Source organism: Ceratotherium simum, chromosome 5, assembly GCF_057802395.1.
Source record: "Ceratotherium simum simum isolate JZ-2026a chromosome 5, ASM5780239v1, whole genome shotgun sequence".
NCBI classification, from domain to species: domain Eukaryota; kingdom Metazoa; phylum Chordata; class Mammalia; order Perissodactyla; family Rhinocerotidae; genus Ceratotherium; species Ceratotherium simum.
Window position 1 is genome coordinate 39,708,410 of NC_141904.1, and position 6,000 is coordinate 39,714,409.

At 34.4% G+C, this 6,000-nt stretch overlaps 1 long non-coding RNA gene across 1 annotated transcript in view; it reads right to left on the reverse strand.

The window, feature by feature from the left end:
- Positions 1-4,787, reverse strand: part of LOC147917010 (uncharacterized) — a 221,848-nt gene extending 217,061 nt beyond the window's left edge. The window contains exon 1 of the long non-coding RNA XR_015552359.1: positions 4,597-4,787. This is a non-coding gene — a long non-coding RNA (uncharacterized LOC147917010). The remainder of the gene's footprint in view (positions 1-4,596) is intronic.
- Between the last annotated feature and the right edge of the window lie 1,213 nt (positions 4,788-6,000).

Genomic DNA, 6,000 nt, shown 5'->3' on the forward strand with positions numbered 1-6,000 from the left:
TTTTCAGAGAAAAGTATAAAACTTTAATGAAAGTCATTCAAAAGAACTAAATAAACAGTGAGATATACTTTGTTTCTGGAAAAGAAAAGTCAGTGCCATAAAGATGTCCATTCTCCAAACTGGCTAATGGAGTTGATACAATTCTAATCAAAATCCCAAAGGGTCCCCTACGCCAACCCCAAGGACTCAATAAGCTATTGTAAAATTTATAAGCAAAAACAAAGAGCAAGATGAGTCACGGCATTCTGCAGAAGAACAAGGAGGAAGGCTCGTTCTATTAAATATCAAGACAGACTTTAAAGCTATAATAATTAAGACAATATGCTGAAAGTACAAAAGTGGGCAAATAGAACAAAATAACAGATAAACAAGAGAAGAGAATTAAGAGCCCATACACTCTCACATATATGGAAGCTTCCATTATTATCCTGTGAGCATTTCTGATCAATGGAAAAATGATTGATTACTTAACAATGGCGTTGGGATAATTAGATATGTAGATAAAAATTAGAAAATAGATTCTAATCACGTAACTTACTCAAAAACACAAATCCAAGTGGCTTAAATATATGAATATGAAAGAAAAATATGTTAAAATTATATAGGTCTCTGGGTAGAAAAGGATTTAAGATATAAAAAAGAGTAAACCACAATGAAAAAAATGATAACACTAACTACATTAAAAATCAGAATTTCTATTTAATTGTTGGTTCGCAAACTGGCCCCCATACACAGAGGGTAATGAAGACTGAAGTAAGAGGCGGCAGGTTTAACAAGCAAGGGAACTTACTTACAAGGCTTGTCTTGGGTGGCTGCAAGATGAGTAGATCTTCACATCCGCCCGCCAGAATCTTAAAAGTTTATATAGAGGCCTTAACTGGGGTTCAGTCACGTATTCAGTCCAAGTGGTCCTAACAACACATTTACTCTCAAAGCTGTGTCCCTGGAACAGCTCCTAGTGTGGGAATGGTGGGTGGAATGTGCATTCCAAAAACAGAGGAGGGGTGAGGAGCCTCCAATTGCCTGGGTCCAACATTTGGGTCAACTGGGGATCAAATTTTCTCAATGACATCCTCCCACAATAATAAAAAAGGCAGAATATATTTGCAAAACCAAAAATTGATAAAGGAATAGTATAGTATCACGATTAGGAAAACTGTAAGAAAAACATCAGACAACTCAAGGAAAAACGTGCAAAAGATGTGAACAGATGAGGAAATCCAAGTAGCCAATAAATATATGATAAAAAAAAAAGTTTCAACTTCATTAGTTCTTGAGAAAATGTAAATTAAAACCACAACAAGATACAATTTCACTCTATCTCATTGGAAAAAAAATTTAAAGTATCATGATAGCAAATGCTGGCGAGGATATGGAGCAATGGCAATTCCCATGTATTGCTGAAAAGTGTAAATTATATATGCATTTACAAAAAACTATTGATATTTCCCTTTTGACATACATATATCTTGCAACACAATTGCACTACCAGCTATTTATACTATTAAAGTTCTTAAAAACATGCATTGAGAGATATGTACAAGAATGTTCAAGGCAGAAAGAAAAACTGGAAATCACCCAAATATCTATCAAGAGCAAAATGGATTAACAAGTGTGGTATACTCGAAAATAAATGAGCTACAGCTGCACACATCAGTACAGATGACACTTAAAAAGTTACAGTAAGTAAATGCACATCATAGAAGAATATATTCGGTTTCATTCCACGTATATAAAGTACAAAAACAGGCAAAAACTGAGCAATATTTAGCTAAAGGATACAAACACATGTATTAGAATCATAAAGAAAACAAGGGGACGATTAACATAAAATTTAATAAATTGTTAACTTGAGAGAGATAGTAGGATAAAATTAGGGAGGGACATATATGAGGTTTCTAAAGTATAATAACATTCTATGTCTTAATCTGAGTAGTAAGTACATAGATGTCCATCTTATTATTTACCATGAAAAAAATTTAGGACCTACTGCCAAAATTTAGTAGGCACAGAGAATTTAGGAATTTAAATACATTCAACCCTTAAAGAAAAAGACAATGCAAACAATTAAAATTTTTCCACAGTATAAAAAAGGAAGAAACATTTCCAAAATATTTTCTAAAACCAACTTAATATAAATACCAATCTGTAAAAGATAGAATAAAACATAGCAATGTAGAAACCAAACCAACCAAACTTATAAATATTGGTGCAAAATTGTTCTTTAAAATAGCAACAAAATCCAATAGTACTTTCCTTCCATTAATGAATAGATAGTAAAATATTCGGTACTCTATTAATATAGCCGTGAGATTAATAAGTCAAATGAGAAAAAAGTTTTCATTGTATTTATAAATGGCAAAATCATTCAGTAATATTGAAAAAGAATAAAGAATGAAAATTTTCAAGTGAGGTCATCAAGATAGCGACTTCAGTCCTCACAAGAAGACCAACTAGCAACTATCCATAGATAAGATACCATTGTGAAAATCCCAGAACCTAGGGGTGAGACTGAAGCTCCCCCGGGACAACTTTAATTTAAAATGTTCACCTGGCACGGGGAAAGAGAAACAAAGCAAAATAAGGCAATGAGTACCCAATAACAAACTATCATAGCTATAGTTATTTTACTACGTTTGTTTTTTAACTTTCAAACTACAGCTGTAAGTAAATTATGCACTACCATTACAATACTAGCAAATCTAACTTTAACTATATATTTACCATTTTCAGTGAGTTTTACACATGCATATGTTTTTACAATGTTAATGAGCATCCTCTACTGCAGCTTGAAGAATGCCCTTTCACATTTCTTGTAAAGAAATTAGAATATAATTTGTATGCAAATTTCATGATATAGAATTGTCATATTTATATACACACACACACACACATATACTCATGATTTTCCTTGTGTTTTCTAGGTATAACAACTGCTTCTCTGGCACTATCCAATAGAAATATATTATGGGCATGAAAAGTAAGCCATAGATACAATTTTGAATTTTCTATATGTTGTACACATTTATCTATTCTCATTTATAATTTACTTTGGTCTGTATTTAGTTCATTGTTTTTGTTCCTTGTAGTTTGTATCTATTCTTTTCAAATTTCTTTCTTAATTAGACTGCCAACATTTTATTTTTGTCTTCTTAAAAGAACATATTCTGGCTTTATTGATCCTTTTTGTGTCTTTTGCTTCATTGATTTGGTGTTTTGTATTTGCTAATTTCTTCTTTCTATTTTTTTAGGTTTGCTTTTTATTTCTTTACCAAGTCCTTTCAGTAATTTTCCATCTTTGTTACTTTCTAAAGATGCATTAAGTATTCTGAACATGACTTTGGCACATTTCCTGTTAGGCACCTGGTGGGCTCTTTTATCTGAAAAAACTAAGTCTTCCTTCAGCTTAGCAGCAACATCCTCTCCTCTTCTTCCCCATTTCCTCCTCCTCCTCTTCCTCCTCTTTCTTTTTTCATTTCCGTTCCTCAGTTATTGTTCTCTCCTGCTGTATGTCTGTTTTCACAGACACTAGCTCTTCTCTATTTGTCCTCCAAGTCTTTTAATATTCATCTATGTTCCATCTTTTTGCTGTTTGGCTTTATATTTTCAGATAGTATTTCTCAATCTTGAGCAATAATTATTTCCCTCTTAAGGTAAAAATACTCGTGGAACACCAAAAGCGTATCCAGACTCAGTTTGAGAAGCAATCTGTTTTTAGGTCAATAACTCAGTTTTCCATTTTATCCATTTAGGCTTTCTTTTGAGTTCTTTTTTTTTTTTTTAATTTTTGAAATCACATGTCTTCACTTTCACAGAAACCTAACTTGATTTGTTTCATGGAGGCTGTATCTTCTCAATTTGCTCTAAAGATTCCATCTGGAATGTTTTTAGGTCCTATCAAACAGTAGTCTCACAAATTTTTCACGATAAGAAATTTTGAAAAACAATTTTAAAAAGAAAAGTTGAACACAAAACGGAAACAGAAGTGTGGCTTCAAGGACAATCAATAAGAAGGAAAGTCTCCAGAGCCCTTCATGTGACTTTGTCTTGTTTTCTCAAAGCCACATTTGCAGCCTGGATTTTCTTGCTATTCAGTATGAAAACACGTTCTAAGTATTGTAAACTACAGGTAAAATGAAAGGGAGAACAAGTACAAAAAATAAGAACCAGAGAGTAGAGATTAATAAGAAACAAGCTATAAATTAAAATAAAATAGAAAATTAAAATAATGAGAAGAGAATTAAAAAACAATATGTAAACCTAATATCAAAAATAATATAAATAAAACTTTAGAAAAAACAATAAAAAGCCTATCAGGTAAAAGTACATAATATGAAAGTGAAATCAATAAAAGATAAAAAGTGGTACAGAATATTGTATAAGAAATACAGAATTAAAAATTAAGAATTAAGAAATAAAGGAAAATTTTAAATTTTAGAAATGAAAATGAAAATATAGGTGTGTCCAGCATCCCCAAAACCATCCTCAGGCTTAACAATTCACTAGAATGATTCAGAGCACTCAGAAAAGCTGTTATACTCATGGTTGCAGTTTATTACAGTGCATATTAAAATCAGCAAAGGGAAACGTACGTACATGGAGTAAAGTCCAGGAGAAACCAGGAACAATCTTCCAGTTGTCTTCTCCCAGTGGGATTACATGGATAGGCTTAATTCTCCCAGCAACAATGTATGACAATACTTGCAAAGTTTTGCCAACCAGGGAAACTTGCCAGAGCCTTGGTGTCTAGGGTTTTTATTGGAGTTCAGGATGCAGCTCCTGCATGACTGACCCCAGCTACTCAGTGAATACCAAGGCCTCAAGCATAGAAAACCAGGCATTCACCATAAATCACATTGATAGCATTAGTATCCCATGACCCAAGGCCTCAGGCATACAACAACACTTGCATCAAGCAGAATATCCCAAGGGCTCAGAGCTCTTTCTCCCAGGACCCAGCCAAGGGCTAGTCCTGAAAACAGACCTTTCTTGGAAATGTGCAGGGGTGGAGCAACCCAGGCCTGCTGAGTTAACTCTTTCCTGCATAGTAGGGTAGGAAAAAAAATACAAGAAAATGGGAAAGAAGCAGAAAGATTAAAAATCCAAGAGCTAGAAGAATTAAGCAATAAATATTTTTAAAAATCAACATAGATCTCAGTGACTAAATCTATTAAATCAGTGCCAAGATTCCAAATTGAAATAATAATACAGGAAAACAAAAGAAGAGAAAGAAGTGAGGAAAATCAGTTGTAGGCAAGCAGACAGACGGCTCCCCACTGAGAGGCAGATGTCAGAGAACAGAAATTCAGGGACACTCACTTGTCTCCACCTCTCTCCCAATTTCACACTCTCAGCAAGGTCCTAAGTTCTGCTAGCACCTATCAAGCCAGGCCCCATCTGGTCAGAGAAGTCACCTCCTCCTGAGGCCTCAACCAGCAATCAACAGCCCAGGCTCTGTGGTCCTTTCATATGCTCAGGTTGCTGGCTCTGTCAGACTCGTAAATTATGTAGGAAATTCATGTAGGCATCTTAGATTGAAAATATATGGCTTGCTGCTTCACTAATCACCTTAGTTACATCTTCGCCATTTCCTCACTGTGCATCACCTGTTCTGTGAGTCCAACCTCTCTCCACCCCACGTATCTACATATTACAGCGACACAGAGATTGTCTACCTAGGGCAACAAAAAGCCTAATGAACATCATGTCACGGTGAGTAGCAGATGTCTAAAATCTTCCATGTTAACCTTCAAGAACAGGGACAAATGAGAAAATGAAAAAGAGTGCCATGGGCTTTTGAGAGCATGTGATACTCCACTGCAAAGTGAAAAATGCATTGGCTGAAAGCAAACTGCAACCGCTTATGAAAAGATATCAGGGCTACGAGTCCAATTAGAGAAAAAAAAAAATCAATAGTGATACACTTCCTTGTTAGAGGAATTGATTCTCCTGATAAAGTTCACAATATACTTAGAGTTTGTCTTAATCATTTTCTGGCAA